Source organism: Rutidosis leptorrhynchoides, chromosome 9 (assembly GCF_046630445.1).
Source record: "Rutidosis leptorrhynchoides isolate AG116_Rl617_1_P2 chromosome 9, CSIRO_AGI_Rlap_v1, whole genome shotgun sequence".
In the NCBI taxonomy this organism is placed as follows: Eukaryota; Viridiplantae; Streptophyta; class Magnoliopsida; order Asterales; family Asteraceae; genus Rutidosis; species Rutidosis leptorrhynchoides.
Genome location: NC_092341.1, coordinates 42,837,657 through 42,860,492, shown reverse-complemented (window position 1 = coordinate 42,860,492; position 22,836 = coordinate 42,837,657).

Sequence of the window (22,836 nt, the reverse complement as noted above, 5' to 3'; positions counted from 1 at the left end):
TCAACAGTTTGGATTGCTTATCATGTTGGTAAGGTTTATTTTATGTAAATATTAATCTCATAAGTATAAAACAATCGGAAAAATTCGGGTCGTTACATTCCCCGGCAGCGACGCCAAAAACTTGGTGTTATCACGAAGGGGTACTAAATACTATAATATTTTACTAGTAAATACTATTAAATACGATACAGTTTTACACAAGTTATTTATTTATTTATAGAGTGGATATACCTAAACTTTGCTACAACACTTATAGGCAGTGTACCTAATCGTACAGTAGTGTAGTTTTTAGTAAGTCCGGTTCGTCCATAGGGAACTAGCCAAGTTTAACGCTATATTTTTAAAACTAAATTTGTATATAAATATATATATAAATATAAGAAGTATTATTATTATTATAAAAGGGGGTTTTTACCGTTTAATGACCGGTTTGTCGATTTTATTTCTTAAGTCGCAGTTAAAACCTAATGTAAAAAAAATATAACTTAATTTAAAGCATAAACTAAATGACAATAATTAAAGTGCGAAAAATTAAAGTGCGATAAAATAAAATGACAGTAAATAAAAGTTGCGATAATTAAAAAGTACGATAATTAAAATGACAATAAATTAAAGTACGCTAATTAAAAGTGCAATTAAATGTGAAATAAAGGAATTATGCTTATTTAAACTTCCGTAATCATGATGTTCGACGTGTTGATTTTAGTTTATTACCATGGGTTAATTGTCCTTTGTCCTAGATTATTCAATATGTCCTTACGGTTTTGTCCATAATAGTCCATCAGTCATAAATATAAAGTGCGAGAGTCTTCGTCAAATTATCCTTATACCCGAAGTTAAATATTCCAACTAATTGGGGATTCGAATTGTAACAAGGTCTTAATACTTTGTTTAATGAATACACCAGGTTATCGACTGCGTGTAATCTAAGGTTTTATTACTTTGTTAACAATTACACCAATTACCCTTAAATGTAATCCACCCCTGTTTCAACTAATCCATTAACTATTAATCCAGTTCCGTGTCCGGTAAAATAAACAATTATTGGTATTTATAGATATCCCGCCCACCGTACCCGATTAAGCGTATGTGGTTATTTATAGATACGTCAAATTATAACCTTTATATTAAATTAACGAGGTATCGTTAAGTTAATATAAAACCCATTAATAGCCCATAGTCTAATTTCCACAAGTGTCGTTCTTTTATCCAAACCCCAATTATGGTACAAAGCCCAATTACCCCGTCTTTAATATTTAGCCCAGCATCACCATTACTTCGGCATTAAATAAGCATAATAATAACTTAGCTACGAGACATTAATTTAAAAAGGTTGAACATAACTTACAATGATTAATAATAGCGTAGCGTTACACGGACAGAATTTCGACTTACACCCTTACAACATTCGCTAACATACCCTTATTATTATTAAATTAAAATTAAAATTAAATATATATATATATCGTAGAGATTGAGAGATAGATTAGAAAATGTGTCTTTTTCGTGCAGAATTCGATGGCTTTTATAGGCCCATATTTTACTACTCGCGGAGCTTTTGCACTTTAGAACTCCGCGAGTGCGTAGCCTCCTTTTCCAGCTAACATTCTTGGATCTTTTGACTGCCGACGTTTTTAATATATAATTATAATATATATATAATTTATATAATTAATTATATATTATATTATATTTATATACATAATTAATTTGTAACTTTCGGTCCGTTGCGTCGCGCGTTGAGAGTTGACGTTGGTCCCGGTTCCGGATTTTCGAACGTCCTTGCGTATAATTATAATATCTTGTACTTTGCGTTTTGCGGCTCGTACTCTTGTAATTTTTAGACGTTTCTCATCAATAATTTGAACCTCTTTGATTGTAATTCGTACTTTTTAGCTTTTTGGTCGTTTGCGTCTTCAATTCGTCGAATCTGCCTTTTGTCTTCACATTTTATTATTTAAACGAATATCACTTGTAAATAGGACAATTGCAACTAAAAGCTTGTCTTACTTGAGGGATAATGCTATGAAATATATGTTCGTTTTTACCATTATCAATTTCCATCATTTTTAATAGACCACAAGATTTTATATTTCCATTTCTCATAAACATTATGCATGCATATAGCCATCTGCATAAAAATCATTCATATGGATTGAACACCTGGTAACCGACATTAACCATAATGCATTGAATATCCCCACAGACATCGTCGTCTGTATAATAATAATCTCGAAGTACTAAATCCATCCATAGACATGAATGGGGGTTGTTAGGCCCAATAGATCTATCTTTAGGATTCGCATCAATTAGGGGCCATTTCCCTAATTCTTAGGTTACCAGACTTGAAGGGCGATATTCGATTTCGATAATCCAACCATAGAATGTAATTTCGATTACTTTTGTCTATTTCGTAAAACATTTATAAAAGTGCATGTATTCTCAGTCCCAAAAATATATATTGCAAAAGCATTTAAAAAGGGGGCAAATGAAACTCACAATACTGTATTTCGTAGTAAAAATACATATGATGGCATTGAACAAGTGCAAGGTTAGCCTCGGATTCACTGTGACGACCCGTCAAAATCCATATGGACGAACACGTCATTCATTGATTTCATTGCGAGGTATTTGACCTCTATGTGATACGTTTTGTAACATTGCATTCGTTTGAAAAGGTATTTCATAAATGAATATATAAATTCCAGGTTTTTAACATCTGATGATTTCTACGTATAGACAATCACCATTTAAATGGTTTACAATAATACATCTATTGACAATACAGTCAAAATAAGATACATGGTAATGGTTTGGTGAATGCAAGTTTCTTGTATATAGCATGTATGACTCCAAGCACATATCTTGTATCACGTATAAGCAAACAGCGGAAGACTTCTAGAATCCTGAGAATAAACATGCTTCAAGTGTCAACACAAAGGTTGGTGAGTTCATAGTTTTAATATTACACATAATCCGTATATCAATGTGGATTACAAAAGTTCAGTTGTTTTATTCAAAACGTTTATCAATAGGTTTTACATAAAAGGTGGATCACAAGATTTCAGTTGTTTCATCCGAAACGTTTATCAATCGGTTTTACATAAAAGGTGGATCACAAGATTTCAGTTGTTTCATCCGAAACGTTTATCAATAGGTTTTACATAAAAGGTGGATCACAAGATTTCAGTTGTTTCATCCGAAACGTTTATCAATAGGTTTTACATAAAAGGTGGATCACAAGATTTCAGTTGTTTCATCCGAAACGTTTATCAATCGGTTTTACATAAAAGGTGGATCACAAGATTTCAGTTGTTTCATCCGAAACGTTTATCAATCGGTTTTACATAAAAGGTGGATCACAAGATTTCAGTTGTTTCATCCGAAACGTTTATCAATAGGTTTTACATAAAAGGTGGATCACAAGATTTCAGTTGTTTCATCCGAAACGTTTATCAATCGGTTTTACATAAAAGGTGGATCACAAGATTTCAGTTGTTTCATCCGAAACGTTTATCAATCGGTTTTACATAAAAGGTGGATCACAAGATTTCAGTTGTTTCATCCGAAACGTTTATCAATCGGTTCTACAAAATTGAGCACCCTGGTAACTAAACTTTAATGCTTATATAATTTGTACCCTTTGTATAATCATCTTAATAATACATGCAAACCAACGTGTACGCTTCTCAAATAGCATACGTCCGTTAAAAGGCTAGCGCTCTAGCTCGGACGGGGATATCAAGCCCTATGGATCCATATAATACTACTCGCGCCCACCAGTTCTTATAACCGGCAGTTACTAGTTACCAAAGCTAAGGGATTTTCGGTTCAAACTCGGTGTAGAATTTAGTATGTACTTGTATCCATTGCGTTTAAAATAAAGTGCATGTATTCTCAGCCCAAAAATATAGATTGCAAAAGCAATTAAAAAGGAAGCATATGAAACTCACACATATAAATATTGTATATCGGTTAATAAAACATTTGCATGTATTCTCAGCCCAAAAATGTAGAGAGTAAAAGGGATCTTATGAAACTCACACATATAAATATTGTATATCGGTTAATAAAACATTTGCATGTATTCGCAGTTAAAAATATATTTCAAAAGCATTTAATAAAGCAGTTGTAAAAATAGCGCATGTATTCTCAGTCCCAAAAATATAAAGAGTAAAAGGGAATCAAATGAAACTCACAGTTTAATATTGATATACAATATTGTAGGAAAGCACGTAGACGCATCGGAGATAATAAACACGAGGTTTGATTCACAAAAATACCCCCGAACATTACCCATAACCTCCTTGGCAATAACCCATATTTTCCTTAGCTCTAGCTCGCTCGGAAACTCGTTTTGAAAATTACTTGGACAGTACTCCGTCGTAATATTTTATGTACATTATTATTTTTGTATCGCAAAAATAATAATACTAATAATAAGATTAATAAGATTAATAATAATCTTAATAATAATAATAATAATAATAATAATAATAATAATAATAATAATAATAATAATAATAATAATAATAATAAATATTATACGGAGTAATATATATTTGTGTATGTGTGTTTGATTTTTCATTCGAGCAAAACACCTGAATTTATAGTACCTGGCCTGGAATCTGGAGTCATGCGACTCGCATGGAAATGGCCTTCTGGCCATGCGACTCGCATGAGGACCAGGGACAGCTCACATTGTTTTGGCTCCTAGCTTGTCGACATAATATAAAATAAATATAAATATATAAATAATTAATATAATTATTTATATATTATATTTTATTCTTGTGCATAGTAGACTAGATATTTTTGGTCCGTTGCGTCGGGCGTTTCTTCTTGACTCGGGTCCCGGTTCCGGATTTTCAGACGTCCTTGCGTACTATTTTATATCGTGTACTTTGCGTTCCGCAACTTGTACTCTTGTCATTTTTAGACGTTCTTCATCAATAATTTGAACCTTTTTAATTGTATCTTGTACATTTGAGCATTTTGGACCTTTCCGTCTTCAATTCTTCGTTTTCGCCTTTTATCTTCGCACTTATTAAATATAAACGAATATTACTTGAATATGGAACAATTACAACTAAAATCCTGTCTTTCTTGGGGGATAATGCTATGAAATATATGTTCCTTTTTAGCCTTATCAATAGCCTTAAATTATCCCTTAATTATATCACTCAAAGTGTATCTTAAACTTTCGAGTGTTTTGGTCATTTACTTCTATAAATCATCGTCTCGCTAATTGTTAAAATACATTTTTATAATAGTGTTTTACTGTAGCAAAGTTACTGTAGCAAAGTCAAATTTTACTGTAGCAATTCACTGTAGCAAAGTCAATTTCACTGTAGCAAATAGTGATTTTCGAAAACACTGTAGCATTTTGAGTAATGTGGCAATTTGAAAACACTGTAACAAATTAGTGTTTAACTGGTTCATCTTAAACGCTTTAGTTAACTTATCTAAATATCAATTGAATCAATAAACGAATGTTACTATCGTTTATTATATATATGTATATATCTTTTTAATATACATAAATCAGTTTTTAAATACACATTGGAAGTTATTTATAAATAAATTTTAATAATAAATATTTCAACTTATCATATACATTCAAATAGATATTTAAACCAATAAGTTTAATGTACGGTATCAAACAATTAATACATTGTTACCTTTTCATGTTATAGTATATATGTATCTATTTACATATAATTGTTCGCAAATCGTCGAAAACAACCGAAGGGTATTTAAATATATAAAAGTAATTCAAAAATTTTGAGATTCAGTTTTACAGACTTTGCTTATCGTGTCGGAAATGTTAATCATACAAAGATTAAGTTTAAATTTAGTCGAAATTTCTGGGTCATCACATTCACGAACCTATATTAAGTATATATATTTATATGTTGGTCAATATCCGTCTAACAATTTAGGTCAAGTCGTAGTGTATCACAATCCTAATGCTCGAGACTAATATGCAAAAGTCAACAAAAGTCAACTTGACCCAAAATGATTTTCAAAATCTATACATGATTATTATATAACTTAAATATAGTCGTTTTAAATATATTTAACGGATTTTATTAGAGTAAATAATACAAGTCATTTATTAATAAAAATTTATATTAAAACTTATATATGATAAAAATATACTTTTATAAATCTCAAACAATAAAATTTATAAAGTTTACTTAAAATATAGTGGTATGTATTATTAATATAATTATTTTATGTGCGGTAAAAATATCTTTGTATCACATATTTATTTGATAAAATAATATTGATAATAATAATAATGAGTAAAAGTTGTATTATTTTGTAATTATAATAATAATTATTATTATTCTATTAATAACAATATTTATATTTACTAATGATGATATTAATTATAATAAAATGATTATTCTAATCATGATAATTTTAATAATAATGATACTTTTTATTATTAACTGTAATAATAATAATATTTTATAAAAATAATAATTCTATTTAAAATGATAATTTTTAATAATAATAAGAATACTAAAATGATACTAAAAATGATATCTTATAATAACAATGATATTTCTATTAAAAATGATAATTTTAATAGAATGATAGTTTTAATATTAATGATACTTTTAATAATAATAATAATAATAATAATAATAATAATAATAATGATAAAAATAATAAAAACAATATTTTAATTTAAATCAGTATTTTACAATATTTTAATTTCATCGTTTATTATAATGTATTAATGATAAAAATTTATTTATTTTAATATATAGTAAAAATATATTTTTATATAGTAAGTATTATAATTTGTATAATGTTCACATAATAATATTTTTTAATGATAAAAATGTAGTGATATGTTTCATAAATATATATTTGTATACAATATTTATTTGATTAAATATAATAATTCAATTGACCATATCTTTTAATCCGTTCATCGAAACCATAAGCTTTCTAAATGAAAAGTTATTAATTTTTCGTCAGCTTTCCAACGACATGCATATCATATACCTTATCTTAGTAGTATATGTATTAAATTCGTGATTTATCATAAAGTATTTAACGACGAAACTAAGCATACAAGCATGCATAATCCTATATACTCGAACACTGGTCAGGGATACACTATTAATATATAAAAGATAAGATATGAATGCTCACGTATCAATATTGTGATTCAATATTGCAGGAAAGTACGTAGATGCAATGCAAATGATAAACGCTAGGTTGACCTCACGAGCAATACCCTCGAACAATACCCTTAACCTCCAAAGCTATAACTCATAATTTCCTTAGCTCCATCCCATTTGAAAACTGATTTTGAAATCGCCTGAACATAACTCCATCGTAGTATTTTATGTATACTAATAATATCTTAAAATAATACTGAGTAAATATAAATGTAAATTGTTTGAGAGAGTTTAGAGAAATATATTTTCAAGTTTCTATGAAATAATGAAACATATTGAATTCTATTTATAATAGATTTTTGAATTATTAAAGTGAATTATTAAAGTATGAATTATTAAAGTGAATTATTAAAGTATGAATTATTAAAGTGAATTATTGAAGTAAAAGTAAAGTTAAAGTATAGTAAAAGTATAAAACTATGTACGCATAATACGCGTATAAATATATATAATATTAATTTAAATCGTTATATATATCTAATAAAATAACATATAAATATCGTTATCGTTATATATATATCTAATAAAATAAAATATAAATATCGTTATCTTTATCATACTGGTTAAGTAATGAGCTGTCAAAAGTGGTTCTAGATATTTATAAAATTTATATACGTCTTAATAATAAAGTTCTTTTTAACTGAAAACGTTTTTGTACGTTTAAAACTAAATCAAATAAATATGATAATTTTGTTTTCCAAAACTAAATATATTTAAGAATCATTTTGTTAAAAGGTTAAAATAATGGAAATCGTTATATCATAAAACGTTTTAGAAAAGTAGAATTATATATATTCATAATAGGTTTCAAGTTTTTAAATTACAGTCTGTTGGTGAAGCATGAGATAAAGTCCAAAGGTTAAATAAACATATGAAATCATCTTAATGAAAAATGTCGAGTTACTTAACTTGTCGATATCCAACATCTAAGTTATTTACACTCCATGTTCTTACTTTCATATTAAATAAAATGAAAGTTAACATAGTTATCTTATCAAGGTCATGAGGAAAATATTATAAAACATGAATTGGAAAATAAACAGGAATCTCCACTAACCCTTGTCTAGTTCCCGTTAATTGACACATTTGTTCTTACTTATAAATCACTTTACCATTATCCGAATGTTGTCAAAAAGAATAGATTTCTTAAATCACAGTGGACCTCATTACATAGACCCGTAATCATATCACAATGTATCTGATAATTCAATTATTTGATATTATCTTTTAATTCCGTCGATAAATATATTAAACATATATTGAAACAAATACGTTTGTGTAAAGTATTATACATCTAATACTTTGTTAACGTTCTCGCGTTATATAATGGATTTCATAACTTATTTTCATATCAACCAAGCCGTTTAATATTTTATTAATATTTCTGAATTTTATATACACACATATATATACACATACATATCTATTTACACATAATTGTTCGTGAATAAACATAGTTCAAAGTTTTTAAGATTTCAACATTACAGACTTTGCTTATCGTGTCGGAAACATATAAAGATTAAGTTTAAATTTGGTCAAAAATTTCCCGGTTGTCACACATGGCAAGCAAGCTAATATCAAATTACATGTCAGGTATTCAACAATTATGATCTAAGATAATTATTATCATGTCAACATATGTTAACTTTACTATGAATAATAATGCTAACTAGTTAACATTTTCCATTTATCTTAGTTAACAATTAGAAGTGTTCTATTAGATCATGAGCACAAAAATATCCAAACATAATTTCTCAACATGTTAATAAATCATAAGCATGTAAGCACATGAGCATGATGAAAAATATATATCATGTTAGATGTAGCAAATATTAAGCATAGTGCCCTTACAAATAAAATTTAATTAGCAAGTTAATGAGCCTAAAGTGTGTAGTATAACAACTAAGTATAAGACCCTAATATTTATTGTACATAGATGTAAATAGGGTACATGAAGTGTAGGTGACATTGTGTAATTAAACAGAAGTTAGAAACTGTCCAGCACGTTGTGCGCGCCGCGCACACTTAAGGGAGCGCGCCGCGCACCCTTACTGTAGCCGGATTCTGCTTCTTTTAATGTGATATTTTGGAAGGACTATTTGGTAAATTCACTTGGAAACGAGTTAAAGGCCACCAGATCTGTTTGTGGAGTGTCATAACTCCATTAACACCTACCTTTATCCATTCCACTTAAATTCTAGAGAGAGAAGAGTTCTTAAGTGAGAAATCTCAAATCCAAGAGGAAGAAGTTGATTTCGGCTCAAGGCGCGTGCATTAAAGTTGTTCATCTAATCACTAGCTACGTTGTGATTGTGGTGGTATGCTCTAATCTTGATTTTCTTATTTTAATTTGTCTAAGGGTTAGGGTTTGGGTTAGTAATGAACATAAAACCCATATTTGGAGATTTTGGGTGTTCTTGGGTAAGATTGGGTCATGAGGACTCAAGGATGACTAACCTAGGATTTTGAAATGATAAATGGACTTATGAGTCATAATTGGTTAGTCAATTACTAGTACACCTAGTTATTTAGCAAATGGGTGTTGTTTGGGTTTGAAGATGACTCAAAATGGGTGTGTTGGTTTTAAAATGGTCAAAATGTTAATGATTGACCTAGTTGGGAAATATGGGTATGAAATACCCTTATTGTGTATCAGTTAGTGTTGTTGGATCTTAATCACTAGCTTTGAGTGATTTATGATGGTCTTGACCTTAATGGGACGGTTTTGGCGATAATGGGGCATTTAATGCATTTAAGTCATTAAATGCACATAGGTGAATTGATGGTATTTGGTCCAACTAGTTTGTGTGTTGATTGAAGTACTTATTATATTAGGTACTTTGCTTTGAAGCTTGCAGAAGTATACAACCATCACCGAATCGTTAAGGTGAGTGGAATAATTATATGCGTAGGTATATAGTGTATTTATTTGTGTAGCGTGAGATGTGAAGTGTCGATGTGCTAAGACACCACGTTCACGTGACGAGTGAAGTGTCGAAGTGTTAAGACACCACTTGGGGTGAAGTGTCGACGTGTTAAGATGCCACCCGAGGTAAGACGAAGAGTAAAGTGTCGATGTGTTAAGACACCACTCGGGGTGAAGTGTCGACGTGTTAAGATGCCACCCAAGGTAAGACGAAGAGTGAAGTGTCGATGTGTTAAGACACCACTCGGGGTGAAGTATCGACGTGTTAAGATGCTACCCAAGGTAAGACGAAGAGTGAAGTGTCGATGTGTTAAGACACCACTCGAAGTGAAGTGTCGACGTGTTAAGATGCCACCTCAAGTAATATGAAGAGTGAAGTGTTGATGTGTTAAGACACCACTCGGGGTGAAGTATCGACGTGTTAAGATGCCACCCGTGGGATTAGTGTACGACGTGTTAAGTACTCTAATGGTTGTTATGAACACCGATGGGAAATCCGAGTACCATTCCTTGTACGATTGGTTAACCATGATTATTGTGTTGTAGCGTAAGCATATTATATTGTACGAGTTGTAAATATGCTATTGAATTGCTAGCTTGTGGTATTGGAGGTTAATAGCTTGTATTTGAGATGATAAGCTAATTGTTTTGCTAGCATGTATGCGGTATGTGTGTAAGTGTTTGCAAGTAGGTATATTATATATGTACGTGTATAATCATTGCATTCACTAAGCTTTGCTTACCCTCTCGTTGTTTGTAGCGACCTGACCAAATCATGTTTAACGGCGCCGTCTACGTAGGTCCCATTACATGGTCATAAGTCCTTAAGACAAAGTTTGACCGAAAATATGTCGCATTCATTTCATAAGTGTGGATGTTTCAAAGTTTACAAAAGTAGTTTCCATAACTAGTACATAACGATGTTTAAAGTACAAATGAAACAAGTGCGACACAGTTTAAAGTAGTCAAAAGACGCTCCACATATGCAAGTATACTCGACATCCAAAGCAAGTATCAAAAAGCATGTATCAAAAATATATTTCATTCGTAAACGGTAGCGAACCGTTTGAATGAGGGTTTGTCAAACCATATGGCCATATAACATAAGTTCTCGCTTACACCCGGCAAGTGTAACTAATGATAATCGAATTGAGGATTTTTGTTCAAACTCGTATGTAGAATGTTTGTTTTCCTGTACTTGTGTTCACTTAGTAAAAAGAAACGTTTATGTTTTCTCATCCCAAATGTAAGTTCAAAAGAGTAAAAGTGGGACTATGATCTCACCTTAAGCGCAAGAGTAAATAAGTACTTCGACAAGTGACGTGTGCAAAGAACAATGCTAGTCTTGACCTAAACAAATAGGTTGTATCAATATTGATAATCATGTTTGATCAAAGAAGTTCAATTAGTCCTATGGCTTGTTATGACTCGATTATGTAGCATGTGAATCAAATTGTCAAGTTTCATGCAAGATACAAGTATAGAAACAAGTTAGGAAGGTTGCATAATCATTTGGTTAAGTTTGACAAAAAGTCAAACTTTGGTTGGTCAAAGTCAACGAAAAAGTCAACATGTTCGGGTCGGGTCCCGAACTATTTTTCTGAGGTTTTTATTCATATATAAGCATGTTGGAACAAGTCTCACGTGAATCGGAGGTCCATAGCGTGCCAAACATTTTTCTTATTTTGATCAAGGAGGTCAGAAGCTGGACACGCCTTATGTCGCGCCGCGACAAAGGCTGGCCGCGCCGCGGCATAACACGCTAGCTGGTACCTGGCCAGTTTCAGTTTTCTAAGTCTCAAACCAAAATTCAAACAAATATAATACACAAACCGTATACACTTAGAACTCTAGAAAGGTAATTTGACAAGGAACACAACTAAATATATTTCACCAACCAAAAACATCATTTTCAATAACCGACTTTCCAACATTTAATGCTCAATTAATGCTCAAGTTCATAAATGCACAAAATAGGATTTGGGAATTAAATGCATCCATGTAACGCTCCGTTTCGTAGGTAATCAAGCATATAATACAACTAACTACTTACTAACAACAATTCATGGCATTCAATACATCAAAAGTTCATTTCAAGTTCACCGAACCCTAACCCAAATTCACCAAAAGCACTAATCATGTTTATGAAGTTTTCTAAAACAACCTACACATCAAATTGAAGCTAGTGATGTTAGGAACACATTTAATACATGTATTTATAACATTTAACAACATTTAAACAATCAAATCATCAATCAAACACACCAAACTTTCAAGTTCATGCTAGTTATCAAAAATGACAAGATCGAACATATAATTCATATATTCATGTTAGACTTGAGCCATAGACACTAACTAACAACTTTATAAGTTAAAAACATCAAGAACACAAAATCTAGTGATTTCAGAAAGTTACCCAAATGTAATGAAATCGGTATGGAATCGAAGAGGAAGTTGCAAGGATTCCAAATATGTAATTTGTTTTGCAAGACACCCACTAGCTTGGATTTAGATGATGATTCTTGAAATGGAGAAATGAGAGAAAGTTTGAAAGTATTGAAAGAAAATGGAAAATGAAATGGAAAAGAAAGAGGAGGTGGGTTGACTTAGTCAAATGCTAGTCACCTCTTTGGCATTTTGGCGAAACTAGTCCCTCGAGTTCGGTTGCGGGTGCGTGAATTACCTAAACGAGATATTTTTAAAACGCGTAACAACAGGAGACGTTATAAACATATAACGGAATTTAAATAGTTAAACGGAAAAGTAAACGGAAAAAGGCGGGATGTTACATTACCTACTCCTTAAAAGAAATTTCGTCCCGAAATTTAAGTAGGCGTAGTAGTCGTTGTTTCTTCCTCGGGATCTTGCGTTTCCGGAACCGGGAATAAGTGAGGGTATTTCCTTTGCATTTGATCTTGCCTTTCCCAAGTAAACTCGGGTCCTCTTTTGGCATTCCAACGAACCTTGACAATCGGGATTCAGCTTTGTTTCAAAGTCTTGACAGAGGTGTCCACGATTTCAACCGGTTCCTCCACAAAATGAAGTTTGTCATCAATAGTAAGTTCTTCGAGAGGGATGACGATATCGGGTTCGGCAAGACACTTTTTCAAGTTCGATACATGGAAGGTAGGATGAACAGAGCTCAATTGAGGTGGAAGATCTAAACGATAAGCAACGGTTCCAATACGCTCCAAGATTTTGAAAGGACCAATATACCGCGGATTTAGCTTCCCGCGTTTTCCAAAACGAATTACACCTTTCCAAGGTGCGACTTTTAATATTACTCGGTCACCGACTTGAAATTCGAGGTCGTTGCGTCGTTTGTCGGTATAGCTCTTTTGACGACTTCGGGCCGTCCTAAGCCTCTCTCGGATTTGAACGATTTTCTCGGTTGTTTCTTGAATGAGTTCGGGTCCGGTGATTTGTGTGTCGCCTACTTCAGCCCAACAAAGAGGTGAGCGACATTTTCGGCCATATAAAGCTTCGAATGGTGCGGCGTTAATACTCGCATGATAACTATTATTGTAAGAGAATTCGGCGAGAGGCAAGTGCTTATCCCAAGCTTTTCCAAAGTCAACAACGCAAGCTCGTAGCATGTCTTCCAAGGTTTGAATTGTGCGTTCGCTTTGTCCGTCGGTTTGCGGATGGTATGCGGTGCTCATGTCTAAATGCGTTCCCAACGCTTCTTGTAAAGTACGCCAAAATCTAGAAACAAAACGGCCATCTTGGTCGGAGATAATCGATAACGGTACACCGTGTGGGGCTACGATCTCCTTAATGTAAAGTTGTGCAAGTTTCTCCATTTTATCGGTTTCCTTCATGGCTAGGAAGTGCGCGGATTTGGTGAGTCGGTCAACAATAACCCAAATAGTATCATAACCTCCAACCGTCTTTGGTAGTTTGGTGATAAAATCCATCGTTATCCTTTTCCACTTCCATTGCGGGATTTCAGGTTGTTGAAGTAGTCCGGACAGTCTTTGGTGTTCGGCTTTGACTTTGGAACATGTCAAACACTTGGAAACATAAGTAGCTACGTCCCTTTTGATGTTCGGCCACCAATATTATTGTTTAAGGTCGTGGTACATCTTATTGGCACCGGGGTGAATCGAGTATCGTGACTTATGAGCTTCATCTAAAATAAGACTTCGTAGGTCCCCATAACTAGGCACCCAAATCATTCCGGCGAAATATCGGAGTCCAGTTTCCTTAACTTCGAATCGAGAGACGAGAATATTCAAGAGCTCGTGTGAAACGTTTTCATCCTTGAGAGCCTCATCTTGGGCTACCCGAATTTGGCTATTAAGGTTTGTGTGAATGGTGATGTTTAAAGCTCGGACACGAAGAGGCACCGCTCTTTCTTTTTGACTTAAGGCATCGGCTACTATATTTGCCTTTTCGGGATGGTAACGAAGCTCGCAATCGTAATCGTTTAAGGTTTCAATCCACCTTCGTTGTCTCATGTTTAGTTGCTTTTGATCGAAGATGTGTTGGAGACTTTTGTGATCGGTAAAGATAGTACTCTTGGTTCCATAAAGATAGTGTCTCCACATTTTAAGTGCAAAGACAACGGCTTCGAGCTCGAGATCATGTGTCGTGTAGTTTCGTTCATGAATTTTGAGTTGTCGAGAAGCATAAGAAATGACCTTCGTTCATTGCATTAACACACTCCCAAAACCATGTTTCGAGGCATCGCAATACATAACAAAATCATCTTTGCCTTCGGGAAGTGACAAGATAGGAGCGGTGGTTAGCTTCGTTTTCAAGATTTGAAATGCGGATTCTTGTTCGGTTGCCCAAACGAATTTTCTTCCCTTATGAGTTAACGCGGTTAGAGGACGAGCGACCAAAGAGAAATCTTTGATGAATCTACGATAGTATCCGGAGACCTAAGAATTGACGAATGTGAGTAGGAGTAGTAGGAGTCTCCCATTTACTAATGGCTTCGATTTTTGATGGATCGACTTTAATACCTTGGTCACTTACAACATGACCAAGAAATTGAACTTCCTTCAACCAAAATTCACACTTGGAGAATTTGACATAGAGTCGTTCTTGTCTCAAAAGTTCAAGCACAAGTCGGAGGTGTTCCTCGTGTTCTTCTTCGCTTTTAGAATAAACAAAAATATCATCGATGAACACGATAACGAATTTGTCGAGATACGGTTTGCACACGCGGTTCATAAGATCCATGAACACCGCCGGTGCGTTAGTGAGACCAAATGGCATTACAAGAAATTCATAACTACCATAACGAGTCAGGAAAGCGGTTTTGGAGACATCTTCCCCCTTAACCCTTAATTGATGATAACCCGAATGGAGATCGATTTTTGAATATACACAAGACCCTTGTAGTTGATCAAAGAGGTCATCAATGCGCGGAAGTGGATATTGGTTCTTAACCGTCAATTTGTTTAGTTCACGATAATCAATGCACATTCGTAGGGATCCGTCTTTCTTTATAACAAATGAAATCAGAGCGCCCCAAGGTGAATGGCTAGGTTGGATAAAACCACGATCAAGTAGTTCTTGGATTTGACTTTTCAATTCTTGCATTTCGGATGGAGCGAGTCTATATGGTGCACGTGCTACGGGTGCGGCTCCCGGAATAAGATAGATTTGGAATTCAACTGGTCGATGAGGTGGAAGACCCGGCAATTCATCGGGAAATACATCGGAATAGTCACTAACAATTGGCACATCATCGATGTGCTTCTCATCGGACTTAACTTTCTTAACGTGAGTAAGGATCGCAAAACAACCCTTACGGAGTAGTTTTCTAACTTTAATGCATGAAACGAGGTTGAGTCCGGTGCAACTCTTATCGCCATAGACGATCAAAGGTTCACCATTCTCGATAGGAATTCGGATTGCGTTAAGATCACAAAGGATGTGAGATTTCGTTTTGGCTAGCCAATTCATACCGATTATTACATCGAAGCTTCCTAGTTCCATGGGTATCAAGTCAATTTCAAACTCATTACCCAAAATGTTTAACGTACACCCCCGGTAGTATGTGTCGTTACTCAATAGTTTCCCGTTGGCCACTTCAATGGTATAAGTGGTATCTAGTGGAAGTGGTGGAGTGCTAAAAGAATGAGTCAAAGTCTTGGATACAAAACTCTTATCGGCACCCGAATCGAATAAACAAGTAACATAAGTGTTGTTGAGAAGAAACGTACCCGTGACTAATTCATTGTCATCTCAGGCTTCCTCGGTGTTGATGTTGAAATCTCGGCCGCGTGTGTTGGGGTTATCTTTCTTCTTCGGGCATGCATTTCTATAATGGCCCGTTTGGCCACATTCGTAACAAGTGCCCTTTTTTGGTGCATTGGGCCCCTTTCGAGCGATGGGGGCGACACTTTTACACTCATTGGCCTTATGACCAATTCCTTGGCACCGATAGCAAATTAGCTTGCCACATTCACCAAAGTGATGTTTGTTGCATTTGTTGCAAAGATGTAGGTTTCCGACATAACCCTTCTTGCCGTCGGAGGTGTAAGGCTTCTTGGCAAAGTTGTTGTTGCTTGATTGGGGGGTTTCCCACTTTCTTTTGTTGTTACCCGACTTATCCTCGGCTTTAGGTGCCGGCACTACAATTTCGTCCACCGTTTCTATCAACTTGCGGGCCATGTTCAAAGCTTCTTGATGATTAGTGGGTTTGGATGACATTACCCCGTGTTTGATGCTCTTTGGGAGACCATCCATGTAAAGTTCAACCCTTAAAGCTTCGGGGTTCACAAGGTTTGGGCACATCAAGGCTAGTTCGGAAAATCGTTGATTATAAGCCTTGAGATCGTTTCTGACCGCTTTCAAAGTTCTTAGCTCTTGTTTGAGCCTTCGGGTTTTTCACGAGGGAAATATTCGACGATCATCTTTTCCCTTAAGTCGGCCCAAGAGAGGGCGTGAGCTTCATCGGTACCCACCGATTGTACATAGGTGTTCCACCATGTGAGGGCGACACCGGCGAAAGTGTGAGTGGAATATTTGACTTTATCTTGGTCTCGACAACCGCTTATACTAAAAACGGCTTCCGTTTGTTCGAACCATCGAGTGAGTATAACCGGTCCCCCGGTTCCATCAAAGGTGTGAGGTTTGCACCCCATGAAGGCTTTGTAGGAGCACCCTTCGCTTGAGTTACCGGCCCCTTGATTGTTGTTGTTATTGTTATTGTTGTTGGTGGAGTGATCGGCCATGGCCGCCTCTACGGCGGTGGCCACCATTCGTTGTAGTACTTGTTCGGGAGTTTCACGGCGTGGCACACGACGAGGAGGCATTGTTCCTTCAAAACAAAAGAATACCGTTGATTAGTATTCTTAATAATACTAACCATGATATGGAATAAGGATAGAGAGAAATTTTCCTTGACTCGCCTTAAATTCTTTATGTCATAATGTCGGAATGTTCATATGAGTCACCGTAATATAATCCCGGAAATTATATTACCCTAATTCATATGTGCATTCGACACTATTTCATATAGTCAAGGTGGCGCTTCAATTAAATCAAGTAACGTGAGATTAAGGTTGAATAAGAATTAGATATGATAGAAGAGTTCGAGTATAATGCACAAGTAGTCAAGTAATTCCTACTTCAAGTCTATATGCCGGTTGTAGTCTAGACTCACTAATGTACCCTATGACTCGGGGTTGACACCAATAAACTCTAAATCCCTACAACCAAAGCTCTGATACCATCTATAGTAACCCGACCAAATCATGTTTGACGGCGCCGTCTACGTAGGTCCCATTACATGGTCATAAGTCCTTAAGACAAAGTTTGACCGAAAATATGTCGCATTCATTTCATAAGTGTGGATGTTTCAAAGTTTACAAAAGTAGTTTCCATAACTAGTACATAATGATGTTTAAAGTACAAATGAAACACGTGCGACACAGTTTAAAGTAGTCAAAAGACGCTCCACATATGCAAGTATACTCGACATCCAAAGCAAGTATCAAAAAGAATGTGCAGAAGCATGTATCACCTAATGATCAAGGACCTGAGAAAAACATAGAAATATGTCAATGAAAACGTTGGTGAAATCATAGGTTTAAGTAATTAAGTACAAGTGAACCACAAGATTTGTAACATTGATATAATAGTAATACATTCCAAAAGTTTGTTCACGAGCACCCAATTATCAATGCTTAAAATTCCTTCCATAGAACCCCATCACAATAGTGTTAGAACATACACTATTTCTCGAAAATATATTTCATTCGTAAACGGTAGCGAACCGTTTGAATGAGGGTTTGTCAAACCCATATGGCCATATAACATAAGTTCTCGCTTACACCTGGCAAGTGTAACTAATGATAATCGAATTGAGGATTTTTGTTCAAACTCGTATGTAGAATGTTTGTTTTCCTGTACTTGTGTTCACTTAGTAAAAAGAAACATTTATGTTTTCTCATCCCAAATGTAAGTTCAAAAGAGTAAAAGTGGGACTATGATCTCACCTTAAGCGCAAGAGTAAATAAGTACTTCGACAAGTGACGTGTGCAAAGAACAATGCTAGTCTTGACCTAAACAAATAGGTTGTATCAATATTGATAATCATGTTTGATCAAAGAAGTTCAATTAGTCCTATGACTCGTTATGACTCGATTATGTAGCATGTGAATCAAATTGTCAAGTTTCATGCAAGATACAAGTATAGAAACAAGTTAGGAAGGTTGCATAATCATTTGGTTAAGTTTGACAAAAAGTCAAACTTTGGTTGGTCAAAGTCAACGAAAAAGTCAACACGTTCGGGTCAGGTCCCGAACTATTTTTCTGAGGTTTTTATTCATATATAAGCATGTTAGAATAAGTCTCACGTGAATCGGAGGTCCATAGAGTGCCAAACATTTTTCTTATTTTGACCAAGGAGGTCAGAAGCTGGACACGCCTTATGTCGCGCCGCGACAAAGGCTGGCCGCGCCGCGGCATAACACGCGAGCTGGTACCTGGCCAGTTTCAGTTTTCTAAGTCTCAACCCAAAATTCAAACAAATATAATACACAAACCGTATACACTTAGAACTCGTATCTTATATCGTTAGAAAGGTAATTTGACAAGGAACACAACTAAATATACATTTCACCAACCAAAAACATCATTTGCAATAACCGACTTTCCAACATTTAATGCTCAATTAATGCTCAAGTTCATAAATGCACAAAATAGGATTTGGGAATTAAATGCATCCATGTAACGCGCCGTTTCGTAGGTAATCAAGCATACAATACAACTAACTACTTACTAACAACAATTCATGGCATTCAATACATCAAAAGTTCATTTCAAGTTCACCGAACCCTAACCCAAATTCACCAAAAGCACTAATCATGTTTATGAAGTTTTCTAAAACAACCTACACATCAAATTGAAGCTAGTGATGTTAGGAACACATTTAATACATGCATTTATAACATTTAACAACATTTAAACAATCAAATCATCAATCAAACACACCAAACTTTCAAGTTCATGCTAGTTATCAAAAATGACAAGATCGAACATATAATTCATATATTCATGTTAGACTTGAGCCATAGACACTAACTAACAACTTTATAAGTTAAAAACATCAAGAATACAAAATCTAGTGATTTTAGAAAGTTACCCAAATGTAATGAAATCGGTATGGAATCGAAGAGGAAGCTGCAAGGATTTCAAATATGTAATTTGTTTTGCAAGACACCCGCTAGCTTGGATTTAGATGATGATTCTTGAAATGGAGAAATGGAGAAATGAGAGAAAGTTTGAAAGTATTGAAATAAAAATGAAAATGAAATGGAAAAGAAAGAGGAGGTGGGTTGACTTAGTCAAATGCTAGTCACCTCTTTGGCATTTTAGCGAAACTAGTCCCTCGAGTTCGGTTGCGGGTGCGTGAATTACCTAAATGAGATATTTTTAAAACGCGTAACAACAGGAGACGTTATAAACATATAACGGAATTTAAATAGTTAAACGGAAAAAGGGGAGAGTTAATTATTCATGGCGATAAGCGAAGAAGACTTGTGCCGATATGCACTTTTGCACAGACACGTCGTTTCCTTGTTAGTGGTGGCATGGCTTTTCTTGCCCATGTTGTTGATACTCGTGATGAGCCACCACCCATTCGTGAAATTCCGGTAGTTAATGAATTTGAAGACGCTTTTCCGGATGAGTTAGCGGGTGTTCCGGCGGAAAGACAAGTTGAATTTCGCATTGAGTTGGTTCCGGGGGCTACCCCAATTGCTAAAACTCCTTATCGTTTAGCGCCAACGAAAATACAAGAGTTGTTAAATCAAACCCAAGAGTTACTTGAGAAGGGTTTTATTCGACCGAGTGCTTCGCCATGGGGCGCTCCGGTTTTATTCGTGAAAAAGAAGGATGGTAGTATGCGGATGTGCACCGATTATCGGGAGTTGAACAAAGTGACGATAAAGAATCGTTATCCATTGCCTCGAATTGATGACTTGTTTAATCAACTCCAAGGTGCGACTTATTTTTCTAAAATCGACCTACGGTCCGGCTATCACCAAATGCGGGTCCGTGAGGAAGATATTGAGAAAACGGCTTTTCGAACGCGTTACGGGCATTATGAGTTTGTGGTAATGCCTTTTGGTCTTACAAATGCACCGGCGACATTCATGGATCTTATAAACCGAGTGTGCCAACCTATGTTGGACAAGTCGGTAATTATGTTCATTGACGACATACTTGTCTATTCGAAGAGTATGAAGGAACATGAACATCATTTGCGGAGTGTGTTAAAGATGTTGTGGAAGGAGAAGTTGTATGCTAAATTCTCCAAATACGAATTTTGGCTAAGGGAAGTTCAATTCCTTGGCCACATTGTGAACAAAGATGGTATTCAAGTAGATCCGGGGAAGATAGAGATGGTGAAGAGTTGGGGAAAACCGACTACGCCTACGAAAATCCGAAGTTTCCTCGGATTGGCTGGTTATTATCGTCGGTTTATCCAAGACTTTTCCAAGATCGCTTCTTCATTGACTAAATTGACGAGGAAGAACGCGAGATTTAATTGGGAAAACGAGCAAGAAATTGCTTTTCAATTGTTAAAAGAGAAATTGTGTCAAGCTCCGGTGTTAGTGTTGCCGGAAGGTGTGGAAGACATGACGGTTTATTGTGATGCTTCTCTAAATGGGCTCGGGTATGTTCTAATGCAAAGGGGTAAAGTCATCGCTTACGCCTCTCGACAATTAAAGGAACACGAAAAGAATACCCGACTCATGATCTTGAATTGGCGGCGGTGGTTCATGCGTTGAAAATTTGGCGCCACTACTTGTATGGTGTCAAGAGTACGATTTATTCGGATCATAAGAGTTTGAAACATCTCTTTAACCAACGAGATTTGAATTATCGCCAACGTAGGTGGATGGATGTGGTAAAAGATTATGATTGTGAAATACTGTATCATTCGGGCAAGGCGAATGTGGTCGCGGATGCGTTAAGTCGAAAGAGTCATCACCCGGCGTTACGATTGGGATTGTTACGTATGATTATTACTAACGATTTTCTTGTAAAGCTTGGCGAGACTCAAATCGAAGCTTTTGTTAACAATAAGCATGAGGAACGAATCGTGGGACAAACGGAGTTTATTACCTTAGGTCTGCATGGTTTGTTATCTTTTTAAGGAAGGGTGTGGGTGCCTAAAATGGGTGATCATCGACGAGTGCTACTTGATGAAGCACATAAGTCAAAGTATTCTATTCATCCGGGCGCGACGAAAATGTATCTTGATTTGAGGAAAGAGTATTGGTGGCCGGGCATGAAATGTGATATTGTTAAGTATGTTGAACAATGTGTCACGCGTTTGCAAGTTAAAGCCGAACACCAAAAGCCGTATGGTATGTTACAACCATTGGAAATCCCGAAATGGAAATGGGAGCACATTACCATGGATTTCATCACAAAGTTACCTAAGACGGCCAGAACCCAATTTGACTCGATTTGGGTAATAGTTGATCGATTGACGAAAAGTGCTTTGTTTCTTCCCATTCGGGAAGCGATATCTTCGGAGACCTTGGCTAAGTTATTTATCAAGGAGGTGATATCAAGACACGAGGTTCCTATATCTATTATTTCGGATCGAGATACCCGTTTCACATCTCGGTTTTGGAATAAATTTCATGAAGATATGGACACACAATTGAGATTGAGCACGGCATATCATCCTCAAACAGACTGTCAAATTGAACGTACGAATCAAACCTTGGAGGATATGTTACGGGCGTGCATTATTGATTTCGGGGGTAGTTGGGATGAGCACTTACCATTGGTGGAATTCTCGTACAATAATAGTTATCATACTAGTATCAGGATGCCACCTTATGAGATGCTTTATGGGCGAAGGTGTCGAACTCCAATTTGTTGGGGTGAAGTGGGACAAAAGGAAATCGGGAGTACCGATTTGGTTTTAGAGACGAATAGCAAGATTGATATGATTCAGGCTCATTTGAAAAAGGCGCAAAATAGACAAAAATCGTATGCCGACAAACGTAGGCGGTTGATCGAATTCCAAGAAGGTGACATGGTGATGCTTAAAGTTTCGCCATGGAAAGGTGTTATTCGGTTTCGAAAATGGGGAAAGTTAGCTCCTCGGTTTATTGGTCCTTTTAAAATTTTAGCTCGTGTTGGTGAAGTCGCGTATCGTTTGAAATTACCCGAAGAGCTTGCGGGGATCCATAATACATTTCATGTTTCCCATCTCCGTAA